General features: G+C 45.4%; 1 long non-coding RNA gene across 1 annotated transcript; it reads right to left on the reverse strand.

The window, feature by feature from the left end:
- Nucleotides 1-936: 936 nt before the first annotated feature.
- LOC132210917 (uncharacterized) lies at nucleotides 937-23,436 on the reverse strand. The gene is made up of 3 exons (XR_009447159.1): nucleotides 23,052-23,436; nucleotides 21,791-21,921; nucleotides 937-1,839 (listed from the first exon to the last, which is right to left on the reverse strand). It is a non-coding gene; the product is annotated as an uncharacterized LOC132210917 (long non-coding RNA).
- Nucleotides 23,437-24,288: the final 852 nt, after the last annotated feature.

A 24,288-nucleotide genomic window follows, 5' to 3' on the forward strand; every position in this document is an offset into this window, starting at 1 on the left:
ACTTCTGTATTTGAGTTGATATGTGGGCATTTGGACTTATTAATATTATTTCCTCGTGACAGAGAATAAAGGGAAAAGCTCTATGCAATTAAACTGCTGACATAATTACTCAAGGGACTGCAATCAAGACATTAACTGATTATATTGCTTAGCTAGCTCTTTGTTAAGTGTAAACTTTGTCCTTGTTGGTGGTGTTTGATGAACTGACATGATTCTTTGTCCAGGCTGAAATTCAGTACTATATTCTAATTTCACAATCAGACTTCAGATTTAAATAAGATTATTCACATCACTGCTCAGGCTTAGGGCTACTCTTTTTCAGTCTCAATGTTGTTCCTTTTAATTCCTTATCATCCTCAGATTGGTTTATTGTTAAAATAAAAATTGCTGAGGGGAAGACCCCACATTTAGACTCCACAAGTCGCCACTGATTGATGCTGCTAGGTTTGGCTTCACTGGCAAGTAATTGCATGAAAATTGGATCCTGCAAGGGAATTTCTTCAATGTAGAAGTCAATAATTTAGCTTGACTGAAGCAGGCAAATACAAAATGCTTATTTTTTCAATACTTACGTTTCAGATTCAAACTCAAGTTTCTATTGAATTTATGTTAAAGATTGAGTGTAAAGTCTTAAGTTAGCAATTTGTTTTTGTATTCAGGACATTTCAAGCGCAAAGCCTGGTTTACATCATTTCAAAATACAATATAAAGTGCACAAAATGTAATTACCTACTGTTTGAGAACACTATTCTGAAGATTTAATATTGACAATTGACCAGCAGGGCAATACAATTGAAATGTTGACAAAGTAGGACAGCCCATGTGGATTACAAGAAACGTAGGCTAAACCTTTTTTTTGAGTTTAGACTTAATAAAAAAAGCTTCACATCGTGTGAGGAACAAATTGAAAATCAAGTTTATATCAAATGTACTGCTTGATGCTAAGTGAAGGTGTGATGACAGAGTTCATTTTCTCTATTACTGACAACCTTCAAGACCCCAGCCTCGAATCAGGAGTGACAGAACCAAATTCTCAAGACACTATAGTATTCAGACAAACAGCAAATTCTACCAGTTTCCCAGCATCATTGAACAGCCACAGACTGCTGCTTTGTCCTTTTATTGCCATCATTGGCTGAGGGCAGACTTGTAGATCCTAACAGAACTAACTTCCAGTTTGTTAACAGAATGTGATGTTGATAAGATCACTGAAAATGCATGTGCACTTCATCTTTTATGCTTCACAACAGGTATCTGGGTAGGAATCTCATAGAATCCAAACTGGCTACTAGCTATTGCTACCTGAAAGGCTAACATTGCCTGGAATATTCTTTTGAACCCCAGCTATATATTTTGACTGATTAATTGATTTATTTATTGTACCAAAATCCAGTGAAAAGCTTTGTTTATGAGTGGTGCAGGCAGATCACAACAAGCAAAGGATGTATAGATCAAAAAGACTGAGAGACATACAGGTTACATTGCAGGTTACATTATGTGAGGCTAGAATCCATTCAACAGTCTGATTACGGCCAGGAAGAAGCTGTTCCTGAATCTGCTTGCTCAATCATTCGGGTTTCTGTCTCCCCTGCCTGATGGAAGAGATTGTGGAAGATCATTACCCGGGTGTGTGGGTGCTTGATGATGTTGGCTGTCTTTCCATGGCAGTGAGCTTCTGTGATGGGTTGGGCTGTGCACGTCACCTTCTGTAGTTTCTTACAGTCCTGGGCAGAGCAGTTGCCATACCAGGCCGTTATGCACCCGGACAGTATGTTTTCAATGGTGCATTTGTAGGAATTGGTGAGGGGCCTTATGGACATGTCAAATTTCCTGAGCCACCTGAGGAAGAAGAGATGTTATTGTGCCTTCTTGACCACCACATCTACATGGGAAGTTCAAGATAGTTTGTTGGTTATCATTGCTCTGAGGAACCTAATGCTCTCCACCCTGTCAACCTCAGTTTCAAACTGGTGTAGGCATGGATGAAACATTAAAAATGGAATTTCTGCAATCTTTCTCATGGCAACATTGACTCAGTGAAGAATGGGGAGGCTGTGAGTTCACATCTCACTCTGGAGGCTTGAGAATTTAATTATGGGGCTACCAAGGGAGTGCTGCACTACTGAAGATGCCGATAAGATGTTAAATGATTTTCTGTATGTCCTCTTCAGATTGTCAGAAAACCCTCACAGGAGAGGCGATGGCGTAGAGTTAATATCAATGGATTAGTCGTCTAGAGAGTTGGTCTAATGGAATGGGAGCATGGGTTCAAATCCCACCATGGCAGGAGATGAAATTTGAAATCAATAAAAGAAAAGCCTGTCTGGTTCACTAATACCCATTAGGGAAAGAAATTGGACATCCTTACTTCGTCTGAGCTACACATAACTCCAGACCCACAGTGATTGACTCTTAACTGCCCTCTGCAATAGCTCGATGAAGCCTTCAGTTTAAGAGGAAATAAGTAATAGCCCAGCCAGAAATGCCACAAGCTATATGGCATGGTGGCTCTGTGGTTAGCACTGCCAAGGACCCAGTTTCAATTCCACCCTTGGGCAACTGTGCAGCGTTTGCACATTCTCCCTGTGTCTGTGTGGGTTTCCTCTGGGTGGACTGGTTTCCTCAATCCAATGATGCACAGCTTATGTGAATTGGCCATGTCAAATGAAATGTAATGGGAATAGGTTTCGCATGCAGCAGGTCTGGGTGGGATGCTCTAAAGAGGGTTGGTGTGGACTGGATGGGCTGAATGGTCTGCTTCCACACTATAGGGATTCTATGACTAAATTTTAAAAGAAGACTTTTCTGGCCTATATTTATGTTCCAACCAACACCAAAAGCAATCTTTAAAAAAAAAACCTTGCATTTTCCTCATCTATTGTATCATTGTCTCTACTGTTCCCTCTTCACTATACTGGAAATACAAACAGATGAAGATGTTTAATGGACTGCCAAATTTCTGTCAACTTGTACATTATCACACAAACTCAAATTCACCCCCACTGTGTGAAATTTAACTATTCAAGTCAATATAATCTGTGCAGCATGACACTTCTCATCGTCAACATAATTTGACATGTTGTCCATATTTTGAACCATGCAGCCAAAGGCCAGTCTTGGCTGCAGAATATACATTATCTAATGTTTCAGTCCAAACTGTAAATATAAGGCTAGAAAACAAAGCTGTCTTTGTGAAAGGAAAGGGTGGGGAACTCCAAAACAATTTCATGCACAATTTTGTCACAAGCCTGTGTGCCCCGCTCACATACGCTTGTATGTTACCATGGAGACATTAATTTTTCATGCTAGAAATATCAACATTTTCCTTTCAAATTCATCTATTAATTGAGAATGCAGTGTCATACCACACAGGAATTTATGTTTTGTGAAGAGTTCATGGAAGAATGGAAATGTTACTGGTATTGTAATTTAAGTATCAGTTAAATGAGGTTGGCATAGTGTAATTGAAAATTAATCGACTCAAGATATATTTCATCGAATTCCACACTAAGTAATATTCAATGTCACATAATTTGCCAGTATTAATAGGACTGAAATATTAAACTATCCAAATCATTCCATTAATAAAAGGTGCCTTCCTCTACATGTTTCACAAAGTCGATACTGGAGGAGATCCAGTCATCTGCCATGCTCATGATATCAGATTCTGCTTCTTAATGAAATTCAGCTGCTGTGCTGATATTGATGAATAACAGCTAAGATTGTAATGGATGAAAATCAAGAAATGCTATCTTTGTAATACCAGTTAAGCTGCTAGGACTGAGAGAAATCTGTTAAAGCTGGACTGGGAATCATGACCTGCAATGGAATTCTAAAATAAATAATCATTCCAAGGTGCTTTAAATTGCAACCAATATGTTCGCCAGTGAGAGAAAGTGATGAGGGTGGATTTCTCATTTCAGTGCACAGTGTGCCCTGGCTTTCAGTCCTCTGTGCCAAAGTACAACTGAAATACTTTCAAAGTTGCCTAACTTGATAATCCTGGATAATTTTAGATCTCACATTGGTGATCTCCCTCATGGCTCCTCACACTATTCAAACTTTCAATCCAGATGGTACTTTGGAAATGTTTGAGCCACTGTCTGGAAGTTGTTTTCAGCTGCAGTCCCCAGTTGGGTCTCAACACATTCTTCAAAGGCAGTGAAGCATCACATTAAATGACATCTTCAGTTTAATATTTTCCTCAAATTACAGACATAGAAACATAGAAACTAAGTACAGGATTAGGCCGTTCAGCACCTTGTGCCTGCTCTGTCATTCAATTAGGATTAGAATATCCTTTTCTGTCACAACAAAGTTGCTGGAAAAGCTCAGCAGGTCTGGCAGCATCTGTGGAGGAGAAAACAGAGTTAGCTTTTCGGGTCCGGTGACCGTTCCTCAGAACTGTTCTGAGGAAGGGTGACCGGACCCGAAACGTTAAGTCTGTTTTGTCCTCCACAGATGCTGCCAGACCTGCTGAGCTTTTCCAGTGACTTTGTTTTTGTTCGTGATTTACAGCAGCCGCAGTTCTTTTGGTTTTTATCCTTTTCTGTCACGTACTCAAGTACGGAAGTGCAGCAGTACAATGAAAAGTTTTGCAAAGTCACCTCTTATGGAACTACATTATGCACAAGTGCCCAGGTACAAATCTTAGATACAAAAGAAAAGTACTCGTATTACTTTACAGCGAGTCAGAGAATAAGTTAGAGCTAAGACATAGGTAAAATGATAGACATTACAACCAGATGAGTAAATTACAAATAAACATTGCATTGCAGTAGATCAGCTCAGGGATTTCCACACATTGTCTGACCCCCAGCACCAGGCCCCAGTCCAGCAACAGGCCCCATTCAGCTCCAAGCTTCCAGCCTGCTCTGCACTGGCTCTCAGCTGCTCCATACCCTCGATAGCCCCTCACTGACCCCCCCACTCTGGGACACCCTATCTCCTCACCATCCCTCACTCCGGGACTCCATTCCCCCCCATTCCCCCTCACCGATCCCTGCTCTGTGACTCCATTCCCCCTCACCATCCCCCACTCCGGGACTCCATTCCCCCCCATTCCCCCTCACTGACCCCTGCTCTGTGACTCCATTCCCCCTCACCATCCCCCACTCCGGGACTCCATTCCCCCCTATTTCCCCTCACCGACCCCTGCTCAGTGACTCCATTCCCCCTCACCATCCCCCACTCTGGGACTCTATTTCCCCTCACCGACCCTAGCTCTGTGACTCCATTCCCTCTCACCATCTCCCACTCCGGGACTCCATTTCCCCTCACCATCCCCCGCTCCGGGACTCCATTCCCTCTCACTGACCGCCACTCCGGTATTTGCCTCCAGGGTGCATGACTGATCATCCAGCTCAATATCACATTTCCACTTTCATCCCTCACTGTTTGATTCCTTCAGCCCTTAGAACTATTTATGACTCCTTCTTGAAACCATGGAATGTTTTCACCTCAACCCCTTCACAGCCTCACCATTCTGATGTCCTGAGGTAAGGTATGATTTGTCTGGTTAAGACACGATGTAATACTTCTCCCTGTATCTCAGTACATAGGACAATAATAAATCAAATCAAATCTCTAGGTGAAGAAATTTTCCCCCAGTTTTGTTTTAAATTTTCTACCCTGCACCCTTAGACTGATTCTGGACCCTCTGGTCATTGGGAACATCATAATAGAATCTCTACAGTCTGGAAAAAGGCCATTCAGCCTGCACTGATCCTCCAAAGAGCACCTCTCACTAGACACAAGCCCCTACCCTTTCCCTATAACCCTGCATTTCCCATGGCTAATCCATCCACCCTGCACATCCCTAGACACTATGGACAATTTAGCATGCTCAATCCACCTAACCTGGACATCTTTGGACCATTGGAAAACTGGAGTAACCAGCAGACATGGGAAAATCTCCATACAGTCAGTCGCCTAAGTCTGGAATTGAACCCTGGTGCTCTGAGGCAGCAGTGCTAACCACTGAGTGGAACCACTATTCTACTTGCATTTACCCTCTCTAGACCTGTAAGAATTTTATAAGTTTCTATGAGATCCCTCTCATTCGTCTGATCTCCAGTGAATATAATCTTAACCTATGCAATCTCTTCATATATATGTCATTCCCACAATCAGTAACGCCCTGTTTGGATTCCACCAGGGCCATTTGGCTCCTCATTACAGCCTTGGTTCAAACATGGACAAAAGACCTGACTTCCCGCAGAGCACCAGGGTTCAATTCCAGACTTAAGGTGACTGACTGTATGGAGATTTTCCCATGTCTGCTGGGTACTCCAGTTTTCCACGGTCCAAAAATGTGCAGGTTAGGTGGATTGAGCATGCTAAATTAAAGCTGCATTCGACCGAGTTTGGAATCGAGGAGCCTGAGCAAGACTAATACTAAAGTGTTCCATCGATCTGGACAATATCCAGGTTTGATCTGAGAAGTAGCAAACAACATTCACGCCACACAAACACCAGGAACTAAGCTTCTGAAAACAAGAGACAAGTTAACCACTGCTCCTTGGACATTCAGTGGCATTACCAGCACTGTATTGGGGTTACTATAGACCAGAAACTGAACTAGACTAGCCTAGGCCAATGTAATGGCTTCAAGAGCAGGTCAGAGGCTAGGACTCCTGCAGCAAGTAACTCACCTCTGATAACCCAAAGCCTGTCCACCACCTATCAGGCACATGTCAGGAGTGTGATGAAATACTCTCCACTTGCCTGCAGCTCTAACAACTCTCAAAATGCTCAACACCACCCAGGACAAAGTAGCCCGCTTGATTTTCATCCCTTACATGGGAAAATTACCATCTGCAAGTTCCCTCCAAAATACAGATCATTCTGAACCGGGAAAGATTTCAGCATTCCTTTTGCATTGCTGTGTTAAAATGATTCAATGATTTTAAAATTTTGGGACTCCCTCCCTAATAGCATTGGGACTGCAATGGGCTCAAGAAGGCAGCTCATCTCCACTCTCCTGAAGACAATTACAGACAGGCAATAAATGCTAGCCCCACGTAGTGGCACTCACATCCCATGAACGAATCAAGGAAAGCACATAGAATTTTCATTTTTTTGGTTACATTTTGTTTCTTGTGTCTAATTCTGGTCTGCTTGGGCGATTGAAAGATTGATGAAAATTCAAGGAAGGTTCCAAGACTGTTACTTGAATTGAGGAGGTGTAACTATATAAGGAAAGATGGAGTCAGCTGGGACCAACATCTAAGACAGTCTTAAGAAACCAAGATTATGTGGGAAATATACATGGAGTCTGGTGGGAATGTGAAATGAATTGCTGAAATGGAAGTGATGCAGTCTAGGAGATGCTTGTTGCAGACATGCTGGAGAGGAAATAAATGTATGTGAGAATAGAGTGGGAAGAGATAATTATAATGGGTGGAGACAAAAGCCAGTAGGGCTGAATGACCTGTTTCTGTACAGCAGAATTTATGTAATTCTACAGTCATTGAGAGAAGGGAACGTCCCAGTCTAGCATACACATAACTCATATCCCTTGCTATATGGCTAACTCCTTAGCAGAACTGGCGAAAAGTTTAACTTTTCCATTGCAAGCTCCTGTGAACAAATAATTTTAAAAAACACACCATGCAGCAAACAGCCCTGAATTAAAGTGAAACAATATATTAAACATTCCAGTGTGCAAATGTTTCCAGTGTAACATTGTGTTTTCTTGTGTACCATAGAATCCTTACAATACAGAAAGAAGCCATTCAGTCCGTCAAGTCCACACTGACTCTCCAAAGTTTATCCCACCCACAGCCACCCCCCTGTAACCCTGCATTTCCCATGGCTAGCGTGTCCTGGATGCCATGGCCAATCCACCAAAAAAGAACATCTTTGGACTGTGGCAGGAATCCAAAGTAAATGCACACAGACATGGGGAGAATGTGCAAACTGCACACAGACAGTCACCCGAGGCTAGAATCAAACCCAGGTCCCTTATACAGCGAAGCAGCAGTGCTAACCACTGAGCCACCATTCCTCCCCATTATATTGCGAGGCAGCAGTGTTAACCACTGAGCCACCATTCCACCCTGCTATACTGCGAGGCAGCAGTGCTAACCACCGAGCCACCATTCCTCCCCTTATACTTATGATTAAGATATTTTGAATTCTGCTGACTGCAGTGGGTTATACAAAAAGCAGCAATTAAAATGTTTCACATCTGTCACAGCACTCTGGATTGTCTGACTCAGGAGCTTGTGGCTGCTCTGTCAGAAATGCTTTCTTTCGATATAACACATTAAACCAGGACCCAGTATGATCTCCATGGAAAATGCAAGTGTATTTATAGAAAGAACAGGAGAGTACTGCTCAACATTTATTTATCTATTAATCCCTAAATATAGATGATCTGGTCATTTAGTTCATTTACTATTTATTGAATCTCACTGTGCTACAATTTGGTTCCATTCATTAAAGAGGTTTCACAGTTTGTGAAGTCCACTTAAGGGTAGACAGGATGAGTTAGCAATGCTGTAGTACTGTGGCCTGTTAGCAACCTACACAGCTTTAGAATTATTTATTTCTCACATGTACGAAGTACAGGAATACATTACTACAGCAAAAAGTGCAGAGTCACCACTTACTGGCACCCACTTGGTTACAAAAACCAGAGCCAAAAGGTAAGCAAGAAAAAAGAAAGCCAGATCTCAGAGACCCAACTCCCATTTCCACAATGGTGCAAGGCTCCGCTCTAATCACTAGGCTTCTGTTACTGCCTCACCGTACCCACTCTCACCACCACTGCTTCACCGTACCCACTCTCACCACCACTGCTTCACCATACCCACTCTCACCACCACTGCTTCACCATACCCACTCTCACCACCACTGCTTCACCATACCCACTCTCACCGTCACTTCCTCACCGTCCCCGCTCTCACTGTCACTGCCTCACCAGCCTCGCTCTCACGACCACTGCCTCACCGTCCCCGCTCTCACCGTCAATGCCTCACTGTCCCCACTCTCACCGCCACTACCTCACAATCCCTACTCTCACCGTCACTGTCTCACCTGCCCTGCTCTCACCATCACTGCTCTCACCGTCACTGCTCTCACTGTCACTGCTCTCACCATCACTTCCTCACTGTCCCCACTCTCACCGTCACTGCCTCACCAGCCTCGCTCTCACCATCACTGCCTCACCGTCCCCACACTCACTGTCACTGCCTCACCGTCCCCACTCTCACCGTCACTGCCTCACCGTCCCCACACTCACTGTCACTGCCTCACCGTCCTCTCTCGGACCGTCACTGCCTCACAATCCCCACTCTCACCACCACTGCCTCACCGACCCCACTCTCACCATCACTGCTCTCACCATCACTGTCTCACCATCACTGCTCTCACCGTCACTGCGTCACCGGCCCCGTTCTCACCGCCGCTGCCTCACCAGCCCCAGTCTCACCGTCACAACCTCACCAGCCCCGGTCTCACCATCTCTGCCTCACCGTACCCACTGTAACCATCATTTTCTCACCACCCACTCTCACCGTCACTGTCTCACCTGCCCTGCTCTCACCATCACTGCTCTCACCATCACTGTCTCGCCTGCCCTGCTCTCACCATCACTGCTCTCACTGTCACTGCTCTCACCATCACTTCCTCACCGTCCCCACTCTCACCGTCACTGCCTCACCGTCCTCTCTCTCACCACCACTGCCTCACCGTCCTCTCTCGGACCATCACTGCCTCACAATCCCCACTCTCACCACCACTGCTTCACAAACCCCACTCTCACCACCACTGCCTCACCGTCCCCACTCTCACCACCACTGCCTCACTGTCCCCACTCTCACCACCACTGTCTCACCGACCCCACTCTCACCATCACTGTCTCACCTGCCCTGCTCTCACCATCACTGCTCTCACCATCACTGCTCTCACCGTCACTGCGTCACTGGCCCCGTTCTCACCGCCGCTGCCTCACCAGCCCCAGTCTCACCGTCACAGCCTCACCAGCCCCGGTCTCACCATCTCTGCCTCACCGTACCCACTGTCACCATCATTTTCTCACCACCCACTCTCACCGTCACTGTCTCGCCTGCCCTGCTGTCACCATCACTGCTCTCACCGTCCCCACTCTCACTGTCACTGCCTCACCGTCCTCTCTCTCACTGTCACTGCCTCACCGTCCTCTCTCTCACCGTCACTGCCTCACCGTCCCCACTCTCACCATCACTGCCTCACCGTCCCCACTCTCACCACCAATGCCTCACTGTCCTCTCTCTCACCGTCACTGTCTCACCACCCCTCCTTCACCATCACTATCTCACCGATCCCACTCTCACCATCACTGTCTCACCTGCCCTGCTCTCACCATCACTGCTCTCACCATCACTGTCTCACCATCACTGCTCTCACCGTCACTGCCTTACTGTCCCCACACTCACCGTCACTGTGTGACCATCCCCACTCTCACCGTCACTGCCTCGCCATCCCCACTCCCACCACCACCTCCTCACCGCCCCCACTCTCACCGTCACTGTCTCTCCGACCCCACTATCACCGTCACTGTCTCACCTGCCCTGCTCTCACCATCACTGTCTCACCATCACTGCTCTCACCGTCACTGCCTTACTGTCCCCACACTCACCGTCACTGTGTGACCATCCCTGCTCTCACCGTCACTGCCTCACCAGACCCTGCCTCACCGTCACAGCCTCACTGTCCCCTCTCTCACTGCCACTGCCTCACCATCCCCACTCTCACTGTCACTGCCTCACCGTCCCCACTTCACCGTCACTGCCTCACTGTCCCCATGCTCATCGTCACTTCCTCACCATCCCCATTCTCATCACCACCTCCTCACCATCCCCACTCTCACCGTCACTGCCTCGCCATCCCCACTCCCACCACCACCTCCTCACCGCCCCCACTCTCACCGTCACTGTCTCTCCGACCCCACTATCACTGTCACTGTCTCACCTGCCCTGCTCGCACCATCACTGTTCTCACCGTCACTGCTCTCATCGTCACTGACTTACTGTCCCCACTTTCACCGTCACTATGTCACCATCCCCACTCTCACTGTCACTGCGTCACCGGCCCCGCTCTCACCGCCGCTGCCTCACCAGCCCCAGTCTCACCATCAAAGCCTCACACATCACTGTCTCGCCTGCCCTGCTGTCACCATCACTGCTCTCACCATCACTTCCTCACCGTCCCCACTCTCACAGTCAATGCCTCACCAGCCTCGCTCTCACCACCACTGCCTCACCGTCCCCACTCTCACTGTCACTGTCTCACTGGTCCTGCTCTCACCGTCACTGTCTCACTGTCCCCAATCTCGCTGTCACTCTCTCACTATCTCTTTCTTACCGTCACTGTCTCACTATCCCCATTCTCACCATCACTGCCTCACCATCCCCACTCTCACTGTCACTGCCTCACCGGCCCCTCTCTCACCGTCACTGTCTCACTGGTCCTGCTCTCACCGTCACTGTCTCACTGTCCCCAATCTCGCTGTCACTCTCTCACTATCTCTCTTTCTTACCGTCACTGTCTCACTATCCCCATTCTCACCATCACTGCCTCACCATCCCCACTCTCACTGTTACTGCCTCACCTGCCCTGTTCTCACCATCACTGCTCTCACCATCACTGCCTCACTGCCCCCTTTCTCATCATCACTGCCTCACCGCTCTGCTCTCACTGTCACTGTCTCCCCGGCTCTACTCTTACCGCCACTGCCTCATCGTCCCCACTCTCACTGTCCCCACTCACACCATCACTGCCTCAGCGGCCTTGCTCTCACCGTCATTGCCTCACCAACTCAATGCTCACCATCACTGCCTCACCGTCCCCACTCACACCGTCACTGCCTCACCACCTCAACTCTCACCATCACTGCCTCACTGGCCCCACTCACACCGTCACTGCCTCACCACCTCAATGCTCACCATCACTGCCTCACTGGCCCCACTCTCACCATCACTGTCTCACCGTCCCCATTCTCACTGTCACTTTCTCACCATCCCCACTCTCACCGTCACTCTCTCGCCGTCTCTCTCTCTCTCACCTCACTGGCCTCGCTCTCACTGTCACTCTTGTCACTACCCCACTCTCACCGAATCTGCCTCAATGGCCCCACTCTCACCGTCACTGCCTCACCGTCCCCACTCTCACCGTCACTGCCTCACTGTCCCCACTCACACTGTCACTGTCTCACCGTCCCCACTCTCACCATCACTACTTCACCATCCCCACTCTCACCATCACTTTCTCACTGTCACTCTCTCACTGCCCCACTCTCACCGAATCTGCCTCACTGGCCCCACTCTCAATGTCATTGCCTCATCAACCCCACATTCACCGTCACTGCCTCACCGTCCCCTCTCTCACCATCACTGCCTCACCGCCCCTCTCTCACCATCACTGCCTCACTGCCCCTCTCCCGCCGTCACTGCCTCACCATCCCCGACCTCACCGTCCCTGCTCTTACTGTCACTGCCTCACGGTCCCGCTCTAGCCAATGGCGCATCTGTGGCCTACACTCGATCTGCCATCACTGCAGGATACGGCCCATGTGTTCAATTCCCCCCTCGTCGTTCCTGATCTTGACTTGACTCCTTCCCAACTCCTTCGTGTGGGGTGTGAGTTGGAGGCCAGTGGTGGGAGGGTGTTTAGGATTACTACAGAGTGAAGAGAGGGGAGAGAAGAAGAAGGAAAAAGGAAAGTAAGCTGGTGAGCAGAATGGAGTTCCGAATGGAGCAACTTACCCTGACACCATCTTGCCAGGTAGTCTTTATGGGCAAAATTAAATATCATTAAAAAATAAGCAAATAAAAATTCACATGTTAAATTATTGCCCTGAGAGAAAATAGCATGATTCTGAAAAAATAAAAATGATCTCCAACATTTCTATTTGCAAAAGCTAAACTCTATAATTAACCAAAAATCTTAGTCAAGGAAGCAAGAGACTGAGAAGATAGAAGACTGGATTTTGGCTCTAGAAGACACGAAGGAAAACAAAATGAATGGGTTACACTAAACAACACTTCAGAAAAGACAGCATTCAACATTTTGTAACAAACAGTAGGCCAAATCAGTGCATAAAAGAAGAAGTAATATCCCTGGGCTATTCTTACAACTGTCCGAGAGACATAACTACAGGCCTGTACAAGATATTTAAGCTTTTGGATAAATTTAATCCAGATTCAACTCATATATTAACATCTATTGCAGAAAACAATCATTTTGTGGAACACTTTGGGGTGTTCCTGAGAATGCGTGCTTTCTAACAGCCACTGTCTCTCCTTCATTTTCTATATTCCCACAGTGATTACACTTCAAATGCACTTCTATTGGCTCTTATACGCTTTGAGACATCTGCTACCATGAAATATATTCTTCGTGTATAAATCTTTCTTTGTTCATTTCTTTATGAAAGTTCATACTCCAAGGCACAAACAGTCATAACACAACTCAGACTTTTGCCCTTACTGTTCTAAATTTAGTATTAAATATCAGAGGTTAAAATACTGGTTAGACAGAATCCAGTCATTCATTTCCTTGTCAGAGATTTCTTTCTAGTTCACACACCACAGTCTCCAACAATACTGATTACTTGCACCCTGTATTTACACAACCAGTTCTTGTTCTTGAGTTATGCCCTAATTAACATATAAATTATCATCTGTTCCCTAGTTCATGAGATCTCAGACATCCCTGCCAGACCCATCCAGATGATAACATGTACACCACCCTCTTCCCTTTCAGCATTCATTTGCACTTAAACTGTCCCACTCAGATTTACAGTCATCCTGGCTTCTGCTTTTTCTGTTACTTGAGTACTTCTGTTGTCTCAATAAGGTCTTCTATGCTCCCCTACCCATTTCCTTCATCTTCCTCAGGAAAAAAAGATCCCAACTATATTGTGGCTCACTTTGTATTGCCTTGCTTTTACTCCTCCATTCATCAGTATCCCTCTGTCGCATGAGATTTGCTCAACCAATCTCTCATTTGCACCTTCTTTGGTTTGTTCTCAGTGAAATCTTTATTCTTCCCCATTTTAGTCCTCCCTCCTGATAAGATTTCCGTGTTCTCTCCCTCAAGTCCAGGGGACATAGTTTTATACAAAGCCACACACTGCTAGCTTAGTCTTCAGTTTGACTGGACTACAACTCAGTCAAAACTTCCCATTATCCTGACATCTTCCTGTGGAGTGGGAATAATCCCAACTTCTTTTCTCCTCTACCAACAAAGGAGACAGTGCCACAGTGGTAATGTCGCTGAATTAGTAATCCAATGGCCTGGAATAACGTGCTGGGTACATGGGTCCCATCAAAGCAACTAGTGGGATTCAAAATTCGATTGTAAATCTGGAATATAAAGCTAGTCGTGGCAATACCATTAATGTAAAACTCATCTATTTCATTCACAGTTTATAAAGTTCATCTTCTGTTGATGAGAAAGTTAATAAAACAACTTTTATAAAAATCCTGGTAACAGGAAGTTGGCAGAAATGTACTGTCACTAACAGGACTAGCAGTCCAGAATGCTAAACTAATCCTTTGGGATTGTTGTGGTATAGTGGTAGTGTCTGGACTTCTGAGCCAAAAGATCTCAGTTTGAGTCTGACCCGCTTCAGAGACTGTGATGACATTTCTGAGCAGGTTGATTCGAAGATATCTAAAATTCTAGTGAAGTTATGGCTGTTATAATCATGCAGCAGTATGTGTGATGTTCAAACTAGAAACCAACTTGTAAAGCATATGGTGGAAGCTTATATCTCCATTAATCTTTTGTTATAAATAGAATTATGATTTTGTTATACACAGCGCACAGAAAGAAAACTCAACATATTGTCATGAGAGAAAAATTTTAACTTTCATAATGAGAGTCCTAAAGTCATAAAGTCATAGAGCACAGAACTAGACCTTTCAGCCCAATTTGTCAATGCCAATCAGGTTTCCTAACTGAATCAATCCCATTTGCCTGCGTTTAGCCCCTAACCAACAATACTTTTCCTACCCTATGTCTTTCAAATGTTGTAGTTGTACCCACTGCTACCACTTCCTCTGGCAGCTCGTTCCATGTACACACCACCTTCTTGTTAAAAAGTTTCCCCTTAGGTCTCTTTTAAACCTTTCCTCTCTCAGTTTAAACTTATACCCTTTAGTTTTGGACTCCACCGCATCCCACCACCCCGCCCCCACCCTGGGGAAAACACATTGGCTATTTCCTTATCTGTGCCTCTCATGATTTTCTAAACTTTTATGAGGTAACCTCAAAGTCCTCTACGTGCCAGAGAAAAAAGTCCCGGCCCATCCAGCCTCTCCTCATAACTGAAACCTTCCAGCCTTAGTAACATCCTTGTAAATGTTTTTGTTTTGTATCCTTTCCAGTTTAATAACATTCTTCCTCTAACAGGACAGCCAGTATTGCATGCAGCACTCAAAATGTGGCTTTACCAATGTCTTGCGCAGCTGTAATATGATGTCCCACCTCCTGTACTCATTTCTCTTAGCACAGCTGCCTCACAGCACCCTGGGTTTGATTCCATCCTCGGGTGACTGTCTGTGTGGGGTTTGTACGTTCTCCCTGTGTCTGTGCGGGTTTCCTCCAGGTGCTCTGGCTTCCTCCGACAGTCCAAAGATGTGCAGAATAGGTGGATTGGCCATGGGAAATTGTTCATAGTGTTCAAGGGAAGTGTAGATTAGCGGGGTTGGGTCTGGATGGGATGTTCTGAGGGTCAGTGTAGACTTGTTGGGCTGAGGGGCCTGTTTCCACACTGTAGGGGTTCCATGTTCGTGTGCCAAGTGCCTTCTTCATCACCTTCTCTACCTGTGACATTGGCAGGAAAAATGATGGATACCCAGCTAAACTCACATTTCTTGCGATTTTGATTTCAATCATTGGAGATGAAAGGAACATTGTTTTGGTGATAACAAGGTGTGGAGCTGGATGAACACAGCAGGTCAAGTAGCATCAGAGGAGCAGGAAAACTGACCCTTCAACTGCTATATCTCACAAAGGTTAACAGTTGTGCTGGGTTAATGGAGCTTTTCTTTAACTAAAGGAAATGAGACACTTTCTTAATGTTTCATCTCATATGAGGCAAACAAAGCACTTGTTTCTGTAACTAGTTATTCCCAGGTATGATTAAGATTGACAAGTCCCTTGGGCCAGACCAGATTTATCCTGGGTTGCTCTGGGAAGCCAGAAAGGAGGTTGCTGAGCCACTGGCGAAGATCTTTGCTTCCTCACTCTCCACGGGAGTCGTACCGGAAGATTGGAGGGAGGCAAATGTTGTTCCTCTTTTCAAGAAAGGGAATAGGGAAATCCCTGGAAATTACAGACCAGTCAGTCTTACGTCTGTGGTCAGCAAGGTTTTGAAAAGAATTCTGAGGGATAGGATTTATGACTATTTGGAAAAGCATAGCATGAATAAAGGGAGTCAGCAAGGCTTTGTGAGGGCCAGGTCACGCCTCACAAATCTTATGGAGTTCTTTGAGGAGGTCATGAGACATGTTGACGAGGGTTGAGCAGTGGATGTGGTGTACATGGAATTCAGCAAGGCATTTGATAAGGTTCCCCACAGCAGGCTCATTCATAAAGTCAGGAGGCATGGGATACAGGGAAATTTGGTTGTCTGGATTCAGAATTGGTTGGTTGACAGGAGGCAGAGAGTGGTTGTAGATGGCAAGTATTCTGCCTGGAGGTCAGTGCTGAGTGGTGTCCCACAGGGCTCTGTTCTTGGGCCTCTGCTCTTTGTAGTTTTTATAAATGACTTGGATGAGGAGGCTGAGGGGTGAGTTAGTATGTTTGCTGATGACACAAAGGTTGGAGATGCCATTGATAGTATCGAGGGCTATTGCAGGCTTCAGCGAGACATTGACAGAATGCAGAGCTGGGCTGAGAAATGGCAGATGGAGTTCAAACTGGATAAATGTGAAGTGATGCATCTTGGAAGGTCAAACTTAAATGCTGAATATAGGATTAAAGGCAGGATTCTCGGCAGTGTGGAGGAACAGCGGGATCTTGGTGTTCAAGTGCATAGCTCCCTCAAAGTTTCCACCCAAGTGGATAAGGTTGTTAAGAAAGCATATGGTGTTTTGGCTTTTGTTAACAGGGGGATCGAGTTTAAGAGCCGCGAGGTTTTGCTGCAGCTCTACAAAACCCTGGTGAGACCACACTTGGAATATTGTGTCCAAGTCTGGTTGCCCTATTGTAGGAAAGATGTGGAGGCTTTTGAGAGGGTGCAAAGGAGGTTTATCAGGATGCTGCCTGGACTGGAGGGCTTGTCTTACGAGGAGCGGTTGACTGAGCTCGGACTTTTCTCTCTGGAGAGAAGGAGGAAGAGAGGTGACCTGATCGAGGTGTACAAGGTAATGCGAGGCATGGATAGAGTCGTTAGCCAGAGACTTTTCCCCAGGGCAGGATTGACTGCCACGAGGCGTCATAGTTTTAAGGTGTTAGGAGGAAGGTATAGAGGAGACGTCAGAGGGAGGTTCTTCACCCAGAGAGTTGTGAGCGCACGAAATACTTTGCCAGTGGAAGTCGTGGAAGCAGAGTCATTAGTGACATTTAAGCGACTGCCGGACATGCACATGGACCGCAGTGAATTGAGGGGAATGTAGGTTAGGTTATTTTATTTTTGGATTTGGATTATTCCACGGCACAACATTGTGGGCTGAAGGGCCTGCACTGTGCTGTACTTTTGTATGTTCTACGTTCTATGATCCTCAGTGAAAGCCGGAGGTTACTGTTTGAGGGGCATCACTGCTCTTCAAGCATGTACTTGTCGGGAGATCCTGGTGCTCTTATGGCCTGACATATGCACACTGAAAGGAATTCAATGTTGATAGTCAGCTTGTTCAGCCACATTATGAATGCACCATCCTTGGCTATTGAGACTGGACCCACAGTTTCTGTCTAAGAAGTAGAGCGATACCCATTGCCCCACAAAGCCTCCTTACAAAGGAAATAAAATGAAGGCAAAATGACAATGGTAAAAAAGAGAACTTCAATTTGAACAGTTTTCAGTCAAAATCATTTCCCATGCTTCAATGGCTCTGTACTGAGCCAGAACAATCTCGAGATATCAGATTAATCTTTGAGTTGGTTTCAGCCAGGTTAGCATGCAATATTACGATGAATCATCATGCCCCTTGCCTGGATACCTGACACATTGCTCATTTGGTCGTACTTGCTGGAAGTAAGTGCTAAGGCAGAAGTACATGTGCCAGTTCCATTAGGTTTAGTGTTTCCGCCTGACTCCAGGTCCGTTCAAATCTCCTGGTCTCTCTGGAGTGACTCCTGCTTCTCCTGCATGTGGTGTGTAGATATCAGGCAAATGCAAAATGATCCTCAGCTACGGCACCTTCTCTTCGCTCTTGCAGAATCAAACAATAAAGCTTTTGTGCCTCTGCCAGTTTCATTGTCAGAAAACAAAATGGAGGGGGAAATGATCCTTCATATAAAAGTGACATCCACTGAAAATTTCGAGAGCATGTTGAGACTTTGAGATTTATTATTCTTCTGAATAAAATGTGGATTTAACAGCACGAGGGAGGTAAGAGACTTTCTCATCTTTTAGACTTTGACGTTTGTTATTCTTCAGAATAAGATGCAGATTTGACAGCACAGGGAGGTAAGTGAAATTCTCATCTTTTTTCAATTAAAATCAAATTTAAAAGCCATCTCAACCACAATTACAGTGTAGAGATGAAGGCAAATTGCTACCACAAAGTCACATACACTTGAAATGTACAAAAACAAGAATAATTTGTATTACATCTGTGGAAATAGGAGAGTTGTGGCAAATAAATTTAATAACATTTGAATTCTCAGTCATGTTCCATTTTGTATTCTGGGAACTGAAATGACCACAATTTGGTACAGTTCCAGCATAAGATCTTTTCAGTATAATTTTCTGCTTATCGATGATATGGTGAAACTAACGAAAACAAGACTTCAAATTCCCTGTTCCACTGCCTTGTTTGGATGTCAGAGCAATTTATTTTCGGTGCAGGGAAATCTTCCCGCAGCCCCCAGATTTGCACCACTTCTGCACTACCGTACTCAGGGACCTTCACAATTGGCAGGGTCATTCCATTTAATTATGTCTTGATGGTAGTCAAGTAGAAATGTTATATAAAATGAAAGCACTCGACTTGCAGCAGGAAGTAGGAAATAGAAAGGCAGTCTTTGAAGAGATGATCCAGGCTAAAGATTACAGCAGTCGACTGGGACTTGGAGAGAATTGGAAAGGAAACATTTGGTTCAATGAGTCACTTGCGAGGTTTTTGTGTGATTTTGTGCCATGTCCAAAGTGGGCCTTCAATGAGGGTCAGAACAATCTAAAGCACCGAGGTAGGAAAGCAGAATACAACACTTCAATGAGACCACCCTACAAACCTTGCTGGATTCAGCACTGGAGTGAGTGATTGCTGGGTTTCCAATGGAGAAAAATGTGTTCCTTGCAGCGGCAGCCCTTTTCACCCTAAGAACAGAAAATCATGCCACGAGTCACCAATAACCTGATGAGAACAGGTAAGGTAACTTGCTGACTACTCTTACCATCAATGTGCTATTAACTCTTCAAAATGCATATGGGAGCAACATCCCTTTCCTTTCACAATGTGCTCTGTCAATGTGTGGGTCTCAGATGGTGAAACAACACAAGATCTTGCAATCAGCGTTGCCATCAATTCCATCAACAGATCCTGAAAATCCCTGACAAGGAGAACAGTGGATCTATCACATCGGCTATCCAAGGCCACTTGGGAGTGTTGGTGCTGACCGATTTCATTTAGAACAGGAGTTATCATGACATAGGGAAATGAAACACAACATTCTTGAAATTTGAAGGGAGCTACAGGTATCACGAGAACCTGCCTTCTTTGAATATAAAGTAGCAAAGCCTGTTCTAACCAGGTTATCACACCATGTCCTTGTAGCAGTGTACGTTTCCAGAGGATCCTTTCTTTCCTCAATCCTGAGCAACTAATCCTTAACTTTTAGTGTATCACTTAGCAAAGCACATCAGTGCAAAAGATAAGGCTGAAGCATTTCCAACAAACCTTGGGTCAATGCTAGATCTGTACAGTAGACTTTGCCAACAGGGCTGGTATCTGCCAAGTACAGGGCGCTGTAGACTGTACATGTCACATTGAGAGTGTAACCTGATGACATGACTGAATTCATTGGTGGAAGGCAATTCTTTCCTCTTAAAGTCCAGCTCATCTGTCTTCATCTCCATACATTTCGGAAGCCTACGGCTAGGTACCCTGGAAGATGCCATTATGTCTATGTCCTTGAGGGCTCTCAAGTTTCTGCTTTGTTCCAAGGACCAGATGCTTATTGGGAGACAGCAAAGTTACTCTCTGAGACCATGGCTGATGGCTCCAATATGCAAACCCTGACAGTGGCCAAGTGCAGGTACAATGCAGCCCATCCTGCGACATCAGGGAGTAGATGATAAGCCTCTCCAGATAAGCATCCAATGCTTAGATTCATCCATGAGCAGCACTGCTTGAGGCACATTGTCTGCACTGTGCTATATAATCCCAGTGTACAGTGCTGTATACAACTGGAACAGGTAATGTGTGGAGCTGATAGACACTAAAGAGAGGAGGAAATGAGGTCATCATCTTCACCATGACACTGGCAACAGGACGGCATGGTGGCTCAGTGGTTAGCACTGCTGCCTCACAGCACCAGGGACTTGGGTTTGATTCCACCCTCAGGCAACTGTCTGTGTAGAGTTTGCACATTCTCTCTGTGCCTGTGCACTCAGTTTCCTCCCAAGGTCAAAAAATGTTAGGTGGATTGGTACATAATAATTTGTCCATAGTGTCCAGGGATATATAGGTTAGGTGGATTAGCCATGGGAAATGCAGGGTTACAGGGATGGGGTGGGACTGGGTGGGATGTTCTTCAAATGATTGGTGTGGACTTAATGGACCGAATGACCTCCTCTCAAACTGTAGAGGTTCTATGACAGAGCGCTGTAACAGAGTCTCAAAGGACTTAATTGACACTCAGTTCCAGTAGATCTGAATTAAGTGGAGTTATCATTTGTTGGCTGTATGTGTGTACCTGCTTCAAAGGCAAGCTGACCCTATTTGCTATTTTCTTTGTTTTTAACTGTTCTACTCAATAACAGGAACGTAAAAAATTAATCAGCTGTGCAGGGGATTCCAAATATCTGATGCTCCAGCATTCAATAATAACATTTAATGTTGTCTTAGGTGTCAGGGAAGGGGAATGGTCCTCGGAACAAGTTCTACCATTGTTTGGAACTAAGGAAGGTTATCTACTGTAGCTTCATTCCTGTAGCTGCAGCTAAAATGCCAGTCTGTCAGCCAGCTGACAACTTGAACTCAGCATGTTTACAAAAGTGGTATTCTATTTATCATTGAGTCTCACCTGTGCTATCTATGTAGCATCAGAAGGTTTTGTCCTTCTTTGCTCCCCCCCAGCTAGGTTGAGGCACACTCCTAGGGGTGCAGGGACCCTGCCCTATTGATAGTAGGGCTTTTGACCTTGAAGATTGGGGTACACAACCCTGAGGGCGCTGCTGGTTAGAGGACCCATACGTGACGTTACCTTGTTCACCTACAGCATCCACAGGTTTGAGGATCTCAGGCAGGGTAAGGGTGGAGGGGCTGGAAACCTGCCACAGTGCGCTGAAAGGCTTTCTGAGGGGTCTATGTGTGGTTCCTCCTCCAGCTGGCTACCTGCAAACACCCACCTTGTCTCCTTGTGAGGGCAGCATCTGGAGTGAGTCCCCGATGCGGCTTTCCCCTCTTACCTTGTAGTTGAACTCCAATGGCTATGGCAATGGAGTGCAGGTCTCTGGCAGCCAATAAGGATTCAGCTAGTCTCAGTCAGGGTGACGATGCAGAGTTTGTTGGTATTTCACTCCTTCTCTTCAAGGAAGGCCTATATGTAAGGAAGAAGGTGTTTGGTATGCTTGCCTTTATTGGACAGTGCATTAAGTATAGTATTTGGGAGGTCATGTTGTGGCTGTTAAGGACATTGGTTAGGCCTCTTTTGGAGTACTGCATTCAATTCTGGTCTCCCTGCTGCAGGAAAGATGTTGACAAAATTGAAATGGTTCAGAAAAGATTTACGAAGATGTTGCCAGAGTTGGAGGGTTTGGGTTATAGGGAGAGGCTGAATAAGCTGGGGCTACTTCCTCTGGAGTGTCGGAGTTTGAGGGGTGCCTTATAGGGGTTCATAAAATCATGAGGGGCATGGATAGGGTGAATTGCCAAGGTCTTTTCCCCACGGTATGTGAGCCCCAAACTAGTGGGCATAGGTTGAAGGTGAGAGGGAAAAGATTTCAAAGGGACCCGAGGGACAACTTTTTCGCGCAGAGTGTGGTGCGTGTATGAAATGAGCTGCCAGAGGAAGTAGTGGAGGCTGGTCTGGTTACAGCATTGAAAAAACATCTGGATGGGTCTATGAAAAGAAAAGGTTTAGAGGGATATGGGCCAAGTGCTGGCAAATGGGACCTGATTTATTTAGGAAATCTGGTTGGTATGGATAAGTTAGATGGAAGGATCTGTTTCTGAGCGGTACATCTCTATGACTCTATACCTCAAATTCACAGCAATATAGTTAACTCTTAACTATCCTCTGAAATGGCCTGACAACTGCTTAGGTCAAGAGCAATTGCCAGGCTCTCTGTAATTCCATCAGTAAATGAGTAACTTGAATACTAAGCTTGAGATAGTCCATGAAGGTCAGCTGTGGTTTCTTACAGGGAAAACCTTGTGCACCATTCATTTTATCCCACACCTAACCAGTACACACGTGGTCTTATTTCAATGATAGTAGGAACTGCAAATGCTGGAGAACCTGAGATAACAAGGTGTGAAGCTGGATGAACACAGCAGGCCAAGCAGCATCAGAGAAGCAGGACGGCTGACGTTTTTTTCTCAACCCGAAACGTTAGCTTTCCTGCTCCTCTGATGCTGCTTGGCCTGCTGTATTCATCCAGCTCTACACCAGGTCCTGTTCCAATATTGTTTTGCTGTGATGCATTTTCCAGCTCTCGTCGTAAGTACCTCGATTCTCAGGCATGGTCCCAGGTTGATAACTGCACAGATCCCTCATGTTGTTTTTATTTGTTCAGGGGTGTGGAAATCACTGCTGGGGCCGGCATATATCGCCCATCCCCGATTTCCTTTGACAAGGTGGTGGTGAGCGACCTTCTGGAACTGCTGCAGTCTGTGGTGTGGATGCCCCTGCGCATTGCAGAATTTGACCGAGCAGCAGCGGAGGAATGACAATATATTTTCAAGTCAGGATGGTCAGTGGCTTGGAAGGCAAGTTGCAAATGGTGACGTTCCCATGTATCTGCTGCCCTTGTCCTTTGAGATGGTAATGGTGCTTTCAGAGGAACGTGTATGAGTTACCAGAAATGCCCTTGTCACAAGATGCAGAGTTCTGTCACGGTCTTCATCAGCATGGATAGATCTGTGCATGAGAAAATGGTATTGTATAAAACAAAGTGGTGAAAGACAAGTCTACCAACTGTAGACAGGTAACTAACAGGCCAGTGTAAAGTAGCTAGGAATAATGATGGAAAATATTGGCAGGAAATTAAACCAAAATGTACATGTGGCATACTAGTCATTAAATGAGATACATTTTACTAAACCTTGTGTCTTGTAAATAAAAAATGTCTGCAACTTCATCTTCATCTGAAGTGGCACCTTGCTTTGTAAATTCAGTCGGAGTGGGCTAACCTCACCATGCTGCCATTTTCAATTTGAGAGTGGGGGATTGGGCAAATCTTTTTCTAAACTGCAAGATTAGGAATAGAACCTGAAATGACTCCACAGAGGCTGGTATCCCGTTACTGAGTCACCCTTTATTTATACATGCATAGTACTTGACACTAGTCCTTCTTCCTCAGAACCAGCTTGCAGAGAGAGCAAAAGCTTCTGTTTATATCTGTCAGCCAGGGCTCCCTGATTGGACTAGATTAACACCCCCAATCAGGGAACTCAAATTGTATGAGGTCCACCTGGCTGACCTTGTTACAATCACTACAGAACCAATCTGCCTTGAGATTAATTCCCAACAACTGACATTGTTGAACTAATGAATGAACCAACCACTCTCGCCATGTTTCCATTCCTCCAAAATGAAAATTCCAGTGTTGCTAATGGCTAGTTGGACTTCCAGTAAACTTTGCTCAAATGGCAATTTATGTACTTAATGGGTTTAAAAACATTATGGTTACAGCTAGATCTCTTTGCATATTTAATTCTCTTCTGCTTGGCAAACAATAACGAA

The sequence above is a fragment of the Stegostoma tigrinum genome, chromosome 23 (assembly GCF_030684315.1).
Source record: "Stegostoma tigrinum isolate sSteTig4 chromosome 23, sSteTig4.hap1, whole genome shotgun sequence".
Taxonomy (NCBI): Eukaryota; Metazoa; Chordata; class Chondrichthyes; order Orectolobiformes; family Stegostomatidae; genus Stegostoma; species Stegostoma tigrinum.